The sequence below is a fragment of the Manis javanica genome, chromosome 3, assembly GCF_040802235.1.
Source record: "Manis javanica isolate MJ-LG chromosome 3, MJ_LKY, whole genome shotgun sequence".
Lineage (NCBI taxonomy): Eukaryota > Metazoa > Chordata > Mammalia > Pholidota > Manidae > Manis > Manis javanica.
In genome coordinates this window covers 44,765,967-44,785,253 of record NC_133158.1, presented here as the reverse complement: position 1 = coordinate 44,785,253, position 19,287 = coordinate 44,765,967, and the positions used below count along the sequence as shown (strand labels likewise).

Here is a 19,287-nt window from a genome sequence, read left to right as displayed (position 1 = left end):
ACACTCCCCAGATCTTGGCACATTTTCAATGCTGGTTCATGCAATAACCCTTCTTTTGATTCTTTAATTCCCTTTTATAATAGCAACAATAATCGCTATTTACCATCATTCTCTCATTTGATTCCCCTGCAATGTCAGGAGATCATTGCAGTGAGGCCTATAGCTGACCAGCTTAGCCATATTGGCGCCCAGGTGGACCTGCTGGCTGTGACTCAGCCACTGCTCTGAACTGCCGCCCTCTCCTTCCCTCCCCACCCCCAGCCTTGGATTTCATATATGTTGTTTTGTTATGTATTCTTATAAAGTGGGTATCATTGTTTTGTAGATAATTTTTAAAAAAGGCTTAAAATTACTGACAAATCTGTTTATTTTTTTCAATGAACAACATGCCTAAGATTCATCTGCATCAGGTTTACGTGCCTGTCTATGGCTTCTCGGCACGCCTGCTGCCCGTGGGCCTCCTGGAACAAACGTCCCCGTCCGCTCTCCCGGTGCAGACGTCGGGGTGCTTCCCACTCCTTGCCGCTGCAAATAGAGCAGCAGTAATTATCTTCTTCTTAAAGAGGATACATTAACATAATTTGAATTCAAAATATCCAAGTTTGCTATTTTTAAAAGTTTTTTTTTCATTTTTTGTTTTGGTGAAATACTCATAGCATAAAATTGACCACCTTGCGCTTTGTGAGTGTGCAGTCCAACTGTGCTAAGTATATTCACATTGTTGTGCAAATATCACCACGGGCCATTTCTAGAACATTCCCATTTCCCCCCCAAGTGAAACTCTGTCCCCATTGAATACTAACTCTCCATTCCCCTCCCCTCAGACCCTGGCAACCACCATTCTGCTTTCTGTCTCTGTAATTCTGACCACTGCAGGGACCTCATGTAAGTGGGATCACACAATGTTTGTCTTTCTGTGATTGGCTTATTGCAATAAATATTCTAGGAGTGTGTGTAAGAATTTTTATACCTGGGATCAGAATTACTGGGTCTTAGTGATTTAACTTATTTTGGCCAAATGGGCCAGCCTGTGTTCTAGAATGGTCCCCAGCCCTTGCTCCCATGAGCAGAGCTGGCTCAAGAGTTCCAGCATCCCCACTGCCATGCCAATACCTGGCATCAGCCAGCTTTTGGATTTGTTCCAGGTTAATGGGTGTAAAGTGGTTTCTGTGGTGTTAATTTGCACTTCTCTGGCTAGTCATGATTTTTAAACATTTCTTCCAATGCCAGTCACCTTTTATAGCCCTCCCTGTAAATTCCTTTCCCCATTTTCCTAGTGGGGTTGAAGTTTTCTTGTTGGCTTGCAGACGTTTCTTGTTCTACATTTTTGATACCTGGTTGGTTTCACTCATTGCAAAATCTCCCATCACTATCTTTGTGGTGGCCTTTGAAAAAAAGTTCTTCATTTTTATGTAGACATACTTTTTAGTTTTCCTGTACACTTGAAGTTCTGTGCACCTGCCCTGCCTAAAAATCATAAAAATATTCTCTTCTATTTCTTTCTATTAACTTCCTAGTTTTGCCTTTCTCATGTAGATATTACGTCCATCTGGAGCTCACACTATTTATGTGTTAGGTAGAGATTCAGTTTTATTTTCCCTGCTATACTTACAATTTCCCCACTACTGTTTACTAGGCAATCTGCTCTTTCTAAACTGGTTTTACTGTCACCTTTACCGTATATTAAAATTCCCACACAGACACAGATCGCTTGGCATTCTCTATTCTGTCTCCTTGCATACTTGCTACTTTCATGCTAATGGCACTTTTTTTATTACCATTACTTTGAGGTGTGTCTTAATGTCTACTTGGACAAGCCCACTACTTCACTTGGCTTTTTAAAAGTTCACTTAACAATTACAGATGTTTCTCTCTCCATATACATTTTAAATAAGCTCATTGAGTGAAACAGTCACCTGGAATGTTCATTGCGATTGCACTGCGTTTGTAAATTAATGTAGGGAGAAGGGCACCTTTATTCTAATGTTTTCCCACCTGAGATTCATCTTCTGTGGCTTCTTGACTCCTTCCCACCCATTGACAAGGTCAAGAGTGAACCCTGAGAATGGGGTCTTCCTGACCCGGGAGGGGAGCACACTTCTCCTGGTCTCTATGATCCTTCAGGACGGGTTTCATCAGCTGAACAGGGCGCCTCGGAAGCTGCCCTCTTCCAGTGCCCCTGCCTCTGCCTGCACAGGGTGCAGGGGACCCGAATCATTGACCTCTTCCCCCCTCGAACACCCACTGTCTGAGCGCTGGCCTGTGTCCACTGTGACTCATCTCCACCTGTCTTCTGGTCCATTTAGCCTGTCATCACGAGGTGCCCTTGACCACCGGGTCATTCCTAGCCCCCAGGGGGTCTGAAATCCCTGTATCTTCCGCATTCCCATTCCTCCCAATGCCGTAAGCCATTCCGTGGCCCCCTCTGGACTGCTCTCTGTGGGACCAGAGGGGGGGCAGAGTCCCTCAGCTCCTGTCACCCTTCCAGACCTCCCTAAACTCCTCGGCTCCGAGTCTCACGCCCACAGGATGTTTCCCCGTCTCCTCCTCGCTGCGACCATCTGCTGGTGGCTCACGGGTCACTTCCTCTCATTTCTCTATGATTTTGCCTCTGCTGACAGTCTCCATTGCCACTCCAGCCTTAACCTTATGATTTCAATATGCATAACTGATTCATCTAACAAAAAACTTTCTAGTAACGTGAATCCCTCTTTGCCAATAGCCGTGAGTGTGCCCCAAACTCCTCACTCTCAGTTCCATGATGCCCTAGACCTGTGCTGTCCAGTACGGCAGCTACTGGTCACATGTACCTATTTACATGTAAATCAGTTAAAATTAAGAAGAAGCCAAGATTTGTTTCCTTCGTTGCACTAGCCATGTTTCAGTGCCCGGGGCTAGCAGCTGCCACATTGGCTAGAGCAGACGGGACATTTCCATTCTCACAGATAGTCCCACTGGGACCTTCTCGAGTTGCCCTGGGCTTGGTCATTACTAGTAACTGCAACCCCACATCTCGGCTGTGGGCTCCCCAAACTCTGCCCAGCACCTCCTGGCTTTCCATTCACTTCTGTCTTGTGCCTGAGCTCTGCCAGTCCTGGGACCCTTCGGATTCACTGGGCTCACTCCCTTTCACGGCTCCTCTCCCTGCCTCTCTCAGCCTCTCCTCTCTCTTCACTTTGGGCAAATTTCCTGGTCAGACGTTGGAGTCACTGGCCACACATTCTCAACTCCATCTTTCATGCTTTCCCATGCCTGACGAGCCCGTGCCCATGGCCAGGCCTTATTCACCACGCCCTCTGCCTGCCCTGACCAGCAGAACGGGGGTGGAGGAGCACACAGCTGTGCTCACTGTCTTCAATGCATGACCACGAACGTCCGTGGGGCCAGAGGAAGTCACTCTGGATTTGACAAAAGGTGAAGATGGGTAGGGTAACTGCTTGCTCAGGGAGTTGGTCTTAACTTTCCTTTCAAACAATTTAGTTCCTTCAAAGTCCCTCAAAAGTTGGCGGCTGTCGGTGTGCATTTTGTAGGGAGAGGAGGTAAAGGGGATGGCATGTCTCTCCTCACAGCACCATTTCCTCGCCCTCCATTTCCCTCCTGGAAATGCTCCAGACCAGGAGGAGAGGAGGCAGCGGGGGAGGGAAACAGAGAGGACATGGGAAAGAGCATCTAACCATTGGTGAGAAATGGAGGGATGATAATTTTGCTTCATTTTCAATTTTTTGAGTATGGTTTGGGTTTATTATGTATACATTTATCCTAAAAACACAAAATATGAAAAACTTCACAGCCAGTTGATGACCATGTTTATTTTAAGTTTGGGTGAAAGGTCAGAAGAACTCTTCAGTGGAAAATATGGGAAAACTGTGTACATGGAAAAACTGGTCCTTGGGTGAATGGCCGGCCTGTTTGCACATGACAGAGGGCATACGCTCAGTAACAGAGAAAGCCTTGAGTTGAGACTATAGAAAATTGAATCATGAATGGCTCTGGACCCCAACGAGTAGATTATAAACTGATGGTTTTATTCCCTAAGCCACCCTCTGCGTGGGGAGCTCCAACGCCCTGCTGTGTGAGGATGGCTGGGCTTCCCCCACACGAAGGCAGGTTCCTGTATATGCACAGTAACACACTCATTTCCAGCACTGACTTAATTCCCTTGACAAGTTTATCCAAATCATAATGGAAGCTTTTCTAGGCTGGCAGGCAAAAGAGAACCAGGAATTACAGCTGAGAAATTACATATTAGAAAGTGGCCCTTTTCCTGGGAAAAAAGCAAAATTAATGACTTATGTAACCTCAAAGGAACAATGTACAGAAAACGATAATGCTTTCTTAGGCCTGACATTCACTTGCAGATTGCAAGCCCAGGGTAGACCAGAGCTTTCTAAGGGATAGAAATGGATATTTTAAAATGTGGAGATGCAAATTCTAAAACCTTGTAAATAACAATACCAAGCCAAGCATTTAAAATGCTCTCTTTTATAATGTAGCAGCTCCTTCCTGAGAAGGTGTGGTTATAAGCTCTCCAAGGCCAACATTGAAAAACTCTCCCTGGACAGACAACACAGAGCCACGTCTCTCCTCATGGTGGCTACCTAAATAATTTAGGAATTGATAAGATTCAATAATTCAGGATTTAGGAAATAAAAAATGTGTAGTTATTTACAAGCCTCGAAACTTTGTTATCAGGGACAAGATACTCTGGGGGTCTGAAGGGAAAACTGTCCAGAAGATACCTGCCAAAGAAACTGCTAACCCAAGCTTGGGAAAGCTCTCAATTTCAGAAGGTCCTAAGGGTAAGGCAGGGCTGGGCAGCTCCTTTCCTGACCTCCACAGGCCCCACTGGGTGGGCTGCAGGGTCCACACAGGAAATGAGGAGACACTTGTCCTTGAGCCCCAGAGCCACAGACTCTTAGTGCAAACACCCCCTTTGCCAGTACGTACAACACTGCTTTCTGAAGGAGACCCTGGGGAGGGGCAGGGTTCCCAGGCTCCTGCACTCTGCCTCCCTGGTTTGTCCATGCCCCTTCCCTGCCAGGCCCTGAGCACCATGTACCCTCCTCCTTTAACCCCAATGCCACCCTTCTCGCATCATTTCATCAAAAAGGACACCTGCGTGGGGCAGACGAAAGCCCCACCTCCCAACCTCCATCTGCACCCGAGCTCTACTGAGACTCCCAGTTACACGGAACTGAAATGTTTCACACAGTGCCTGGTACACAATCGGAGCTCACTACACAGAGAGTGGTGCATAGGGTTAGGACCAGTGCGTGGGCTCCATGCAGGTTCACTCCCACAGCCCTCACCATCTTCACCTTTGTCCACAGTGTGTAAGGGGACAGTGGCCCTCAGAGACCATTAATGGTCTCTTCAGCAGTGCAGTTGGTAGGTTATGGCTGTGACACTGCAGGTGCAATGTGGTGGCTAAGCACCTTGGGGGCCTTTCCAGGTCTGATGGCCCCTGTGTGGCACTGCAGCCCCCAGGCACCCCCCAGAGGAGCCGCAAGGATGGGCTGAGCAGAGATGTGCAGAGGTTTCCTCTGCAGCTCTCCGCTGGGGCGCTTCTCTCTGCTGTGTTCTTCATTCCTCTTCTAGTTTTCTGCCTTCTTGTCACACTCCCCTGTGTCCCTCACTCCCCTGGGAAAAGGCCTTTCATAGATACCCAGCCACCTGGGACGCGGCTTCCCGCATGAATAGGAGCTGTGGTTCTTCTTGACCGATTTTGTCTTTCGATGCTGAAAAGCTGCTTCTTCCAGATTAAAGTGACTTTTGGGGTAGATGCCAGAGGTGGGGGTGTGGTACGGGTTGAGTTGCACCACCCCAGTTCATATGCTGAGGTCCTGGTCTCTTGTGTCTCAGAATATGACTTTTGGAGATAAGGTTTTTACCAAGTTAAAAATGAAGTCATTAAGGTGGCCCCTACTGGAAGATGACTGGAGTCCTTGTAAAAAGGGGATATTTGGAGACAGACCCACACACAGGGAAAACGTCCTGTGAACGTGAGGAGAGCCATCCACAAGCCAAGGAGCAGATCTCTACCTCCAGGCCCCTGAACAAAGGAACCCACCCTGCCAGCACCTCGATCTCAGACCTCTGCTTTCCAGAACTGTGAGGCAATGCATTTCTGTTGTTTAAGCTCTCCAGTCTGGGGCACTTTGTTACGGTAGCCTGTGCACATCAAAATGGGGTGACCAACAGATTCAGAGTGACTTAGGAAATCTCATGGTTCAAGGATGGAAAGAAGGAGGATGTGTGTGTACACATGCATCTGCACCCATTTGTGGAGTCCCGCTTTATTTATGTGTGAGGAATGAGGAATCCTCTCCCACAGGGGAAGGGGCACACTCAGTTGGCGGCTTTGGGCGGGCCTGAGCGGCTAGCCCCTGTCCTCCAGGGAGGGTGGCTTCTGCAGCAACACCACGAGCGGCAGCTTTACGATTTCACCTTGAGTGGGTGCCCTGAGCACTGAACGGCTTATTTAGGAACAATTTTGTCATTTTTAGTCTGGAATTTCCTGTTTGCCAAATATTACTAAGTCTGGCACTTCTGAGTTCTTTGCCGTAAAACCTCATTTGAATTTTCAGATTCAGTAAAGACTGCAGCAAAGATTTCCAACATCTTTGGGACGATACGCACAGAACTGCTCGCTGTGGCCTGTCTGTGGGCGGTGGTCGTGGCATTTGTGAACCTGGTGCCGTTCTGCAATGTTTGGATTTACTTTACGGCAAGCGTGTGTGCTCTTGATGTTTTTGGAGCAAGTATTAGAAAAATCATGCTCTTTGGTTTTGTCCCCAAATATCCCTTTTATACCCTGATGATAACAGAAGTGGCTTCCTGCTTTTGATGTTCTTGTATGAGAAATTTTGAGCATGATCCCTTCTCACTGACCACAACCTTTTCAAGTTATTTCCTTGGCACCCCCACCCCGCCCCGACTTAGTCTCTTGTTGGTACACAATTTTCCTTACCTTCTAAAGTGTTATGTTCTCTTTATTTTTAAAAAGATTCAGTGATCCAACTGTAGGCTCTTAAAGGGGATATATTTATCCATAAACCATAGAAGGCTTGAAAGAATAAAATGATGATTCAGAACACAAATAAAACTAGAGGGAAAGACATCTAAAGAAGACAGAAGGGTCCAAAGGAAGGTCTTTGAACTCAGCTTTGAGAAATAATATACAAAGGATGGAGGGGAGCTACCCTGTGTAAATGGGATAAACAGCCTAGACAGAGACCTGTAAGCAGATGGTCAGGGGTCCGAGAAGTCTAAGACCTTTCCTTGAGGAAGATGCTCTTAAGCAATAGAAGGAGGAAAGTCACCAGAATCACTCATCTACGTTCTGCCAAAGAGAGTCTCTTCTGGGTGGGAAGAGTTCAATGTCACATATAGGGAGGTAGATGCAGGGGAGGTGGAAAAAGCCTCACAGTCCAACAGGCTTTCACATGGCGAACGGATGCTTCAGCTCCAGACAAGGCTCATCCCAGAGTATTTCCCAGAGCTCCTGCCAGGGACCTTTAAGGACTCACAGTCAGAACAAAGGGGAAAAACAGAGACTCTGCGGACTGGTGAATTTCAAGTCAGTCCCTTGTAGCTTCTGGCATGCTGTGTGGAGCAGATGGTTTCTGAACATTTACAAGAGGAAATAATGAACACTGAGTGCCAGCTTAAGTTCCTGATGAACCAAAACCAATTTGCTTCATTTTCCTTCTTGTTTCTAGTGAATTGAGGAACACTTATGTATGTTTTCATCTCATATTAGAATCTTAATTCATCTCATATTAAAATCGTGATGAAGTTCCTTATAGAAATAGTCTTTGATAAGGTAGAGAAATGGGGGGATATGAGGCTAGAGATCAGCAGGTGGATTCCTAACCGAAGAAAGACTGTTTTCAAATAGAGCTGATTAGGGATGTGGTATGGATGTAAGGAGCTGTAATCAGGGCCACAGGTCCCTGTACCAGTGTGGCTTTTGTTCTCAGTCCTGCAGACGAAGACTTAGTAGAATTGTTTACGAGAGTGCAGGGTCCCTGCAAGCAGTCACTGTGTCTTCTAGAAATTCATGTCCCACACGAGGTCTTAGCTGATAACTTACATCTAATGAGTTTTCGATAAGTATTTGTTGAATGAATAAATGAATGAACAGAATGCATGTGAATTAAATTTAAAAATCACAAAAAGCTGAATGGAAAATTCCACTGGATACTGAAGATGAAAAAGTTCTCTAATATTGGAACATTTGCCAAAAAACAATATAGGGTTTAAAAAGAGTAAATATAAATACTTGCATTTAGTTTGCTATCTTTTTTCCCACAACTGCATGTGTTATGACTATGAGAGACAACTGGAGACCTAGCTGACGTTGAGTTAAAAATGGGACAAAACTTCGGGCTACAGAGAAGCCTGGGTCACAGTGATGGAAAAGTGGTGTCCATCTGGTCCCTCATTTCTGTGATGGATGGATTATACCTGGAGTGTTGGATCCATTTGTATGTGTGACTTATTTTCAGAAGGAATGTAGAGATTGGACCAAGTCCAGAAATGGACACTGGGAAACCATCATCTTACAGAACCCGTTATGAGGATGAGAAACATCTAACTGAGAAGACGAGAAATTTGGAGGGGAAATTGTTGCCAGAAGAGTGTATCAGCTAAGTGCTGGCCCATGAACCAACTGCCTCCAAGTCCACTGGGGGACTTCTGAAACCTGAAGTTTTCCAGGACTCAGCCTTAGGTCCCGTCCACCCACAACCTTCTACTACAAGGTGAGGAGAGGTCTGTCTATAGGTCATCATGCAGATATAATCTTGGGAGCATTATTGCAGAAGAATCAACTGGGACCCATGTAGAATAGGTGTGGAGTGATGAGTATTTGCAGAGTGATGCAAATAAAAAACCCAGAGCAAATCAGCAGCCAAGTGGAGTGGCTGACAGGTCTAGTGACGAATGGCATAGGCTTCTCCGCTCGAGGTATTCAGGGAGAGCTTGGATTACTGGATGTTATTAAAACTGGGATGTTATTACTTCCCTCCAGCTTTGGAAGGGAAATTAATTTGGAAAAGCTTAAAGATTCTTTTATCTCTTCAACACATATTATTGAGCGCATGCCACAGGGTTAAGGATATTAGGGCTGAGTAAGAGCAAGACTCCTCCTCTTGGAGCTCACGTTTATGATATAGTGATTTCACTGAAGACCAGACTTAAAGAATACCAAAGTAGGAGATGGAAGAACCTAAGGCATATGATTACACAGGAAAATTTAACTTAGAAATAAATGTATTCCCATTTTCTCAGCCAGAGTTCAGTTGAAAGAAAATAAACAGGGAAAATTGAGTAAAATTCAGGCAAGAAAATGTTGGCAAGCACATAAAGTGGTATCAAGTACTCTGAAGATATATATAAACACAAATTTAGTGTTGTTGTATTTAATGGAATGCCATAATGATGCTTAAGAGACCAAGCAGGCTGGCGGTGCTGGTAGGGAGACACATGGGTGTATCTTCCTCTACTCACTGGTCTTGGTAAGGGGTTTCTGCAGGCAGGTAAGTTTTTGGGAAAAGAATGCTGGCTCAATAATGTTTTCAAGCTTCTTTTGACAGCCAGTCAGAGGAAATTTAAATTCAAACATGCTCTTGTTTTCAATGATTAGCTCAGATTATTACAAGAATGATGTCATTATATTCAATGTACTCAAATTCTATGGTTTAAATACATTATTTAAGGCTCTAAAGGGACTTCTTGGGTATTATTTTTGAATTTAATGTTAAATTGAAAAAACTTCAAGATGCACAGACAAGGGCTTCTATTTCTGTCAATGATGTAATCCACATACACTGAAAACCTTCCTGCTATAAAAAAAAAACAACCCCTAGAAAAACTGGATAACATAAAACAAAGATCCTTCTAAATGGAAGGTTGAGTTCTTAGGTAATAAAGGCAATGTTCAAAGAAATATGGCTGAGAATTTTCTTATCTCAAAGAAGGAAACAAATTCTGATTCAGGAAGCCCGATGAGGTCTATGCAGCATAAATAAAAATAAGCCACAGTTAGATACACGGACATGAATCTGAAAAACACCCAAAACAAAGATCCCAGAGGTAACCAGGGAGTAAAGGCAGGTTACATATAAAAGAACAAAAATCAGACATCACCAGCCTTCTCAACAGCAGCAGTAAAAGTCAGAAGACAATACAGCAATAATAAAAATACCAGCTAACCTTATTTAAGGCATTATGCTCCAAGTACTTTAAGTTTGCTGTCTCATTCAGTCTTTACAATGACCTTAGGAGACAGACCCAGTACTATACCCACATGGCCAGTGAGGATGAGCCCACAGTTTGGGTCATGTGCCAAGGTCTTAGAGCTCTGGACTGGCAAAGCCAGGACTGGACTCCAGGGATTCTGAACAGAGAGACTGTGCTTAAAATGATCAGTCCACTCAGAACATTTTCAAATAACTGAGAGAAAATAGCTTTCAACCTGAAATTCTTTCCCCAGATAGCCACTGAAGAGTTAGTGCAAAATAAAGACGTTTTCAGACAAGCCAAGTGGAAAGTATAGATCTTTACTGAAAAGGATTACTGGGGGAGAAAAAAAAGCACAGACTGTATAAAATAACAAAAATAATGATGGCCAGTTGTGAGCTCTAAATGTAGGGCAGGTGGGATGCAGGACACGCTGTTTAGACTGGCGAGCCAGAGGTCTGGACCCCACACTGTGGAATCTTTGCATTGCACAGTAGCACGAAAGAATGCGTTACCTATGGACTTAGGTCATGTGTATCTAGGCTAATATTTAAGGATAACTGCCCAAAGAATAGCAAGAGAAAACATAATTTCCAAACTAATAAAGTAGAAAAAGGAAATAGAGATAGCTTAATTTATCTAATAACTACTTTGATAGAAAATACTCAAAATCATATAGATCCTCTTTTCTTGGGTTTTTATCATTGAATGTGAATTTAAATGTGACTCTCATGTGGAGAGGAAGGATGCTTACCTGCGTTGAGTGCTTACTGAATGCCAGGTGCTTTGCTCATGTTGTCTCGGTTAATCGTCACAGTAAACCTCTAAGGGAATGAGTATTGCCCCCACTTTACAGATATAGAAAGTAAGGCACAGAGAATTTATGTAACTTGCTCACAATCATACAGCTTTTTTTAGGTAGGACGTGACTTTGAACGCCACCATCTGACGCAGAGGCTGGCCTATTTTCACTTTGTTGCAGTTTCCAAAGTTCCCGAGTTGCACAGACCTTTGTAAAGGGGGCCCCCAGATCCATGTATGCCCCAGCTTTGTGTGTGCCCTGGATAAGGAGTCTTGTGCCTATGTGTCCTCTGTTATTCAAATATGTGTTGAGGCTGTTGTGAAACAGAAGGTGCCTCATTTAAAATTGATGAGGCTTTTTCGTCAATGTTGTACCTTTTCAGGCAACATATGTCATCATGTTGGGGGGCTTAGCGCAGGATATCTTTTTATGTGACAACAATAACAAAGCAAGCAGTCAGTCCTGTTACTAAATACGTGGGGATCACTGACCTGGCCTTCGCCCAAGACCCTCAGCCCCCATGCACCGCACTGCAGGGGAGCCGTCCCTCTCGGAGCAGGGAACACAGGTTGGCTTCTGGGCCTGGAAGGGCCACAGCTGTGGGGATGTCATTGAGGGCGGAGGCTTGGGTCACGCTGGGAAGAAAAGCAGTCCAGGCTGCCGGGTCGCCTGAAGGCCCATGTCCGAGGGAAGGAGGTTGGATGAAGAGCCTTCAGCCTTCAGACCTGACAGCCGTCCAGGGGTCCATGAGCTCTGAGGGTCAGTGGGCTCCAGAGGCCCCAGTTTCGCTGGCTCAGTCCTAGTTTATGCCTACAGTCTCTGCCTGACTGAGCTTCTGTGCTTTCTTTACCAGGGAGGGAATTTGAAAGATAACCAGCAGTCAGCTGTTCATCTCTTCCTGACCCTTCTTTTCAGTGATGACATAACTGCAACTGCACATGCAACTGCGTAGGTGGGCCAAGGGGTCACGACTACCCCTGGCAGGTGCTGGCAGAGGTGTTCGATGCTGCAGCCCCTGTTGGCCGCTTAACGCCTTTCCAGTTGGCTGCGTTCAGTCCAGGCAGGTGAAAGGATCAAAGAAGCCTCCCTGCCATCAGCCAATGGAGTCCCTGGGGAAGTGGGCTATTCTAAGTTAGGTCTGCCTGAGTGTAACATTTTCTCTATTCCACAGTTTTTTTGAGGGCTAAATGGGAAAATGTGCATGTCAGAATGAATTTAAAAACCACCAGAGTCTATTATTTGTAAGTGGGAGAGGTCAGGGGTTTTAACTGCTAGAAGGAGGTGTTCATGTGGTTATAATAATTAAACATTGAAAGCTGCCTTCTAGATAGGATGGGATGAGCTCATATGTGTGTACCCAGTTGGTAAAAGAAGATCCATTGCTTAGTGATTAGGGAGCAAGTCAGTTTGGATACTTGCTAGACAAGTGAAGGTGTAAGTGGACATTCCTCCCTCACAGTCCCTCCTGAGGACGGCCTACTTCCTGAGAAGTTGCCTTGGCCACACAAAGGGAAGGCGAATGATCACACTTCCAGGTCTACACTTTTATCTTGGTTTCAGTTGGTCATGGAATTAACACCAGAAAAGTTAGAAATAGAAACTTAATGACTTAACAGTTGTGAACAGATTAAATATAAACCATGTCAATTTACATTTATTATAATAATTATAATGTCAGAATGAAAGAAAATACATTCCTCTAATGTGTAATATATAAATGTATAAGGATATTGTTTTTAAATTAGGAATGTATTACAGACAGAGAAGGCGTCAACAGATCTTAAAACATTAAGTGTGTTATAATTATCCTCAACTGAGAAAAGCACTTAAATATAGAAACAAAATCTTTCTTAAAGCAAATCAGTTGGCAGTTAGTAAACATATCAGTTTTTGTACATGAACATGAGTGTTCTGCCCTACCTGAAAAGTATATGGTCACTAAGACACAATATTAGCAACACATTACATCTATAAAATTAAGCTAGGAAGACTAAATTTCTCTTTTAATTTAATTTTAGTTTTCTTTCGTATTCTGAGTTTGATAAAAGAAATTCCATAGTAAGTTTGGATTTAATTAATATCTGGAGGATGCTAAACAAACTCAATTATTTTTTTTATTTTGGTATCATTAATCTATAATTACATGAGGAACATTATGTTTACTAGACTCCCCCCTTCACCAAGTCCCCCCCACATACCCCTTTAGTCACTGTCCATCAGCATAATAAGATGCTATAAAAATCACTACTTGTCTTCTCTGTGTTGCACAGCCCTCCCCATGCCCCCCACCACATTATACATGCTAATGGTAAGGCCGCCTTTCTTCTCCCCACCCCCTTCTCCCTCCCTTCCCACCCATCCTCCCCAGTCCCTTTCCCTTTAGTAACTGTTAGTCCATTCTTGGGTTCTGTGATTCTGCTGCTGTTTTGTTCCTTCAGTTTTTCCTTTGTTCTTATATTCCACATATGAGTGAAGTCATCTGGTACTTGTCTTTCTCCGCCTGGCTTATTTCACCGAGTGTAATACCCTCTAGCTCCATCCATGTTGTTGCAAATGGTAGATTTGTTTTCTTCTTATGGCTGAGTAATATTCCATTGTGTATATGTACCACATCTTCTTTATCCATTCATCTACTGATGGACACTTAGGTTGCTTCCATTTCTTGGCTTATTGTAAATAGTGCTGCAATAAACATAGGGGTGCATCTGTCTTTTTCAAACTGGGCTGCTGCATTCTTAGGGTAAATTCCTAGAAGTGGAATTACAGGGTCAAATGGTATTTCTGTTTTGAGCTTTTTGAGGGACCCCCATACTGCTTTCCACAATGGCTGAACTAATTTACATTCCCACCAGCAGTGTAGAAGGGTTCCCCTTTCTCCACAACCTCACCAACATTTGTTGTTGTTTGTCTTTTGGATGGTGGTGATCCTTACTGGTGTGAGGTGATATCTCATTGTGGTTTTAATTTGCATTTCTCGGATGACAAGCAATGTGGAGCATCTTTTCATGTGTCTGTTGGCCATCTGAATTTCTTATTGGAGAACTGTCTGTTCAGCTCCTCTGCCCATTTTTTAATTGGATTATTTTCTTTTTGTTTGTTGAGGTGCATGAGCTCTTTATATATTTTGGATGTCAACCCTTTATTGGATCTGTCATTTATGAATATGTTCTCCCATACTGTAGGATGCCTTTTTGTTCTATTGATGGTGTCCTTTGCTGTACAGAAGCTTTTCAGTTTGATATAGTCCCACTTGTTCATTTTTGCTTTTGTTTCCCTTGCCCGTGGAGGTATGTTCATGAAGAAGTCACTCATGTTTATATCCTGGAGATTTTTGCGTATGTTTTTTTCTAAGAGTTTTATGGTTTCATGGCTTACATTCAGGTCTGATCCATTTCAAATTTACTTTTGTATATGGGGTTAGACAGTGATCCAGTTTCATTCTCTTACATGTAGCTGTCTAGTTTTGCCAGCACCATCTGTTGAAGAGACTGTCATTTCCCCATTGTATGTCCATGGCTCCTTTATCGTGTATTAATTGACCATATATGTTTGGGTTAATGTCTGGAGTCTCTAATCTGTTCCACTGGTCTGTGGCTCTGTTCTTGTGCCAGTACCAAATTGTCTTGATTACTGTGGCTTTGCAGTAGAGCTTGAAGTTAGGGAGTGAGATCCCCCCCACTTTATTCTTCCTTCTCAGAATTGCTTCAGCTATTCGGGGTCTTTTGTGGTTCCATGTGAATTTTATCAAACTCAATTATTTTTGTTATTTCTCCTCTCATAGGGCAAAGGAGTCAATATTTGTTGTGTGTGCCTAGTGGCTGTTCAGGAAATGTCAAAGCTATTTAAAAGACATCGAAACAGTTTCATGATTCTAAGTTGGGGACACAATATTAAAATGACTTGTCAAAAGAGCTTGGCCACAGAACAAGAAATATATTGTCTTGGCACCCTCATTGGTAAAATTGAAAATACAGCATTTAAATTAACATGATGGAAGGTAATATGATAATTAAGAATATCAATCCTTTCTGAGGAAGCACCTGAATGGCTTCATCTAAAATGACATAAGACACCCACTTCCGGAGCTGGTCAATATGAAGAAGCTTTTCTCTGCCACAGATTATAGCTAAAAACTCTGGACAATACACAAATCGCAATTACCTGATGACTCTGAAAAGGAAAAATAGTAGGCAGAATAGGGAGAGGGGTCAAAGCTTCAAGCAGCGACCATATAGGGCGTGAGTTTCGTCTTTTAAATTCTTTCAGCTTTGACCTGTGGGTTGTCCTACTTGTCGGACTATGGACGGCAAGAACTTCAAGAGAATTCTGCTCTGTTTTTCTAGCCAGACTGTCTGCAAACCTGAGAGTGTGGGTTGAACTCCCACATATTGTCGGAGATTGTCTGATTGGCCAATAAAACAAAACCTAACTATATATTGACTACAAGAAACCAATTTTTAAATAATGACATAGGTTACATGAGGAAAAAGATGTACCATGAAAATCCTAATCAATAGAAATGTGGAGTGACTACATTAATACACAAAATAGACTTCAGAACAGAGAAACTTACCAGGGATAAAGAGGGGCATATTTACAGTGATAAAATGGTCAATTCACCAAGAATAACAATCCTAAATGTGTGTGCACCTAAGCTTGAAAACATATGATAGAATTGAAAGCAGAAATAGACAAATCCATAATTATACACATGTAATTAAAAAGTATGCAATGTTAAATAATAACATTTAAGTTAATAGACTTTGACTAAAGCAGATTTTCCTCCATAATGTGGGTGGGCCTCATCTAAACAATTAATAGACTAACAGCCCTCAGATTGTGGACTTCATGATTGCCTGAGCCAATCCTTAAAATCTCCCTCCCCCACCCTCTCTCTCTCTGTCCTCTCTATATCTTACTGGTTCTGCCAGCATGTGGTGGGAGTAGCAATAGTCCCTGAAGCTGCTGTGCCTGAATCTCCGACGCCATGAATATGTGACCTTAGTGGCATGAGGGACTCTGCAGGTGTGATTAAGTCTACAGACTTTAAGATGGGGAGATTATCTTGGATATTGGGGGTGTGGGTGTAATCTAATCACTTGGCCCTGACTGTGAGAGAGGAAGAGAGAAGGGCCAGAGGGATGTGGTGGTAGAGGAGGCAAGGGAGAGGCCATGGGTAAGGGGGGAGAGGCCATGGGTAGGAGGGGGAGAGGCCACAGGTAAGGGGGGAGAGGCCATGGGTCAGAGGGCCTTGAGCTGCCACTGCTGGGGGAGAGGCCACAGGTAAGGGGGGGAGAGGCCATGGGTCAGAGGGCCTTGAGCTGCCACTGCTGGGTGTGCCGATGACACGGGCCGTGCAGGGGTAGGGACGTGGCCCCTAGAGGCTCAGATCAACCCTGGCCAAGAGCCAGCAAGGGAACAAGGACTTCATTCCTACAACTCCACACAGCTGAAGCCTGCCTACAGCCCGAGGGAGCCCCAAAGTGGATCCTGCCCCAGAGCTGTGTCCTGGGGATACCTTGACTGTGGCCTTGGGAGACTTGGAGCAAGGAAACCAGCAGGGCCCACTGAACTTCTGGCCCCCAGAACTGTAATAATAAATCAGTGTTATTTTAAACTACTAGGTTTGTAGGAAATTGTTTCGGCAGCACGAGAAAACCGTGGCTTCTACACTTCCTTGCTGGCGAGCCGTGCTGGTGCTCATACTGCTAAGTCAGGCTTCGGCTGGTCTGGCTGGGAGCCTAGAAGACTTTTCCAACATGCATCAGAACCGTTTACTTCTTTGTTCTCTTCACTTTTTACCGTGTGTTTCTTTTCACTGTTTTCACCCTTCACTCTGTTATTTGAACAGGCAAGGCGAAGCTTTGACCTGAGTCCTCAGCCAGGCGCTGCCTCAGACCCCAGGTCCCGGCAGCCTCGTTGTGCCTGTGGCCTCTCCGTCCTGCAAGTTCAGCTGCTTTCTAGTGCAAGATGGTCTGGCAGAGCAAAGCCCACTGGGGAGGACCACAGCTCCACGTCTAAGGTAACATTCCTGATGACTTGGTAGAGTCGCTGGGAGCACTGTTTCCTTCCCAGAGTGGCAGCCAGCCCCCAGATGGCTCAGGAGGGCGGTGGCTGTCACTTGTCTTTTGTGGACGATGCACTTTAAGCCCCTAGAGAGGCTGTCTCCTTATCTGTCACTGTTACACTCCCGGGAGGAAAGGGGTGGGAATTTTTGCCCCAGGCAGGGTTTTCTCGGGTTCTATGTGGCCTGGTTTGTGCTGTTTTGTCTGGGAACATCTCATGTTTGGTGTTAGGGGCTGGGTTACGTGCCCCCCCAACCTGCCCCACTTCAGAATGAACTTGAGGTCCTAAGCCAGGATATGAACCTGTTTGCAGATGAAGTCTTTAAAGAGGTGAAATGAGGTCACTGCGGGGGCCCTAGTGCAGTGACTGGTGTTTTTATAGGAAGAGGCAATGAGGACACAGACACGCACAGGGGGACGCCCACGGGAGGACACGGGAGAGGGTGGCCGTCTCCATGCCCAGTAGAGGCCCGGGGAGGAAACAAACCCTGCCCGCACCTGGTCCTGGACTTCCAGCCTCCAGACTGGGAGGCGGGTTTCCGCTGTCTGCACTGACCAGGCTGTGGGATGTGTTACGGGAGCCCTGGCGACTCATACTCTGGCCTGTGGCTTTGCTCAAGTTTTTCTCCATCTCTGATCCCTCTGCGAGCAACTCCTCATGCCCCCTTTGGTCTCTGTGACTGCGTCCCCATCTCCGTAGTGCAGGTGGGGGACAAGGAGGCTCAGGAGGGCCCTGAGCTGGTGTGGGGGGCCCTGAGGCTGAGGACTGGTGAGACCTAGAGACGCAGGGGTACATGAGACAGGCTGAGCGTGGATGACGGGGGCAGGACGGCCTCCCAGTGCAGAGGGGTCAGAGGGAGGTTGGAAGCCTGGGCAGGTAGACGACAAACAAAATGCAAGGGAAGCTTCTGGAACCTCTCCATGGGGGAGGGGAGCCGAGGTCTGACTGTTGCCTAAACTGCTGCTTCCTGGCTTGGGCACTTGGGGAAGGGGCTCCTAGGCCGTAGCCTTCCTGGTGCTGGTGTTTTGGGCGTCAGGATACACACCTCTCTCCCACCGCGGGAAAGCACCACTTCTTCCTGACGACCCCCCAGGATGTACCATTTGCTTCTATCTTAGCATCTGTCACTGCCTGAGACACATTATCTCCCTGTAGATGCAAGTGAATGCAGCAATCAATCAAGAAATACAGCTACCACCACCACTCTCCGTCTGACAAGTGTTATTCATAGAGCACAGCAGGTCTGGGGGCGACTGGCTGAAGTGGCACAGCCAGCTGGAATTTGATAATTTGGAGTCAAAGCGGCTGGAGCTTGCGGTGGGAGCTGAGGGTGGGTACAGACACCCATTGTAGATGCTCTGGTCCTCATGTTTTTAAGAACTCTTGAGGCAGGTCAAGTGTACGACAATGTGATGGCCCCATCCTTGCTTCTACTGTAGAATCCGGAAAGGAAGAACTGGGCTGCATAGATGATTAGCATCTTCTTTTACCAAAGGGGCACTTTTACCCGTTTTCAAACAGGTATTATTATCAGATGTAATAAAATCCAGAGGGCTTCATTTAGAGATTAGAGAATCTAGGCACTAAACAAACATTTTTCTTATGCTTTAAAATAAAATTCATGGTGTATTTTTTTAATGATCTCTTTTCTAAGATTAAAACTGTTGATGTGGAAAATACCTATTACTGTCCTTATTTTGAGACCCAGGTGAATTGCTTTAAACTTTCTGCCCCTGACAGATGCCTGTGTCTGCTGTATAGTTCCACCCTTCCTTTATTTAAATAAGTAAAACTATTTATTCCATTTCCTTGGTTTTCTAAATCTATGGATTTAACTCCAGTGGTTCAGTACACTCCAGAATTGTATTCACTAACAGCATGACAGTGCACTTTCTTACATGAGGGAGTTCTTTTATGGTTGACAATAATTCTTTCAATAGAAATACATGGAAATGTATTTATAGTTTCTAATTCTGTAGGTGGAACTTGGATTACATAAAGGACCTGGATTTGTTTGTCTGCGGCTCCCAACAGGATGCCCTGTTGAAATCTTAATTGTACGATGCTCATGCTTTTGAGGAGTTGGTTAAGAACAAACAGTGCATCGGATGAAATAATTTCCAGAGGTCCTTTCCTTGTGACCAGGGCTTGAAGTAAGTGGCAGAATGAACAAA

At 44.9% G+C, this 19,287-nt stretch overlaps 1 long non-coding RNA gene across 1 annotated transcript in view; it reads left to right on the top strand.

Moving 5' to 3' along the window:
- The window catches only part of LOC108407846 (uncharacterized), a 29,811-nt gene extending 10,784 nt beyond the window's left edge, over positions 1-19,027 (top strand). Inside the window, exons 2-3 of the long non-coding RNA XR_001855829.3 lie at positions 16,899-17,069; positions 18,269-19,027. This is a non-coding gene — a long non-coding RNA (uncharacterized lncRNA). The remainder of the gene's footprint in view (positions 1-16,898; positions 17,070-18,268) is intronic.
- The last annotated feature ends 260 nt before the right edge of the window (positions 19,028-19,287 follow it).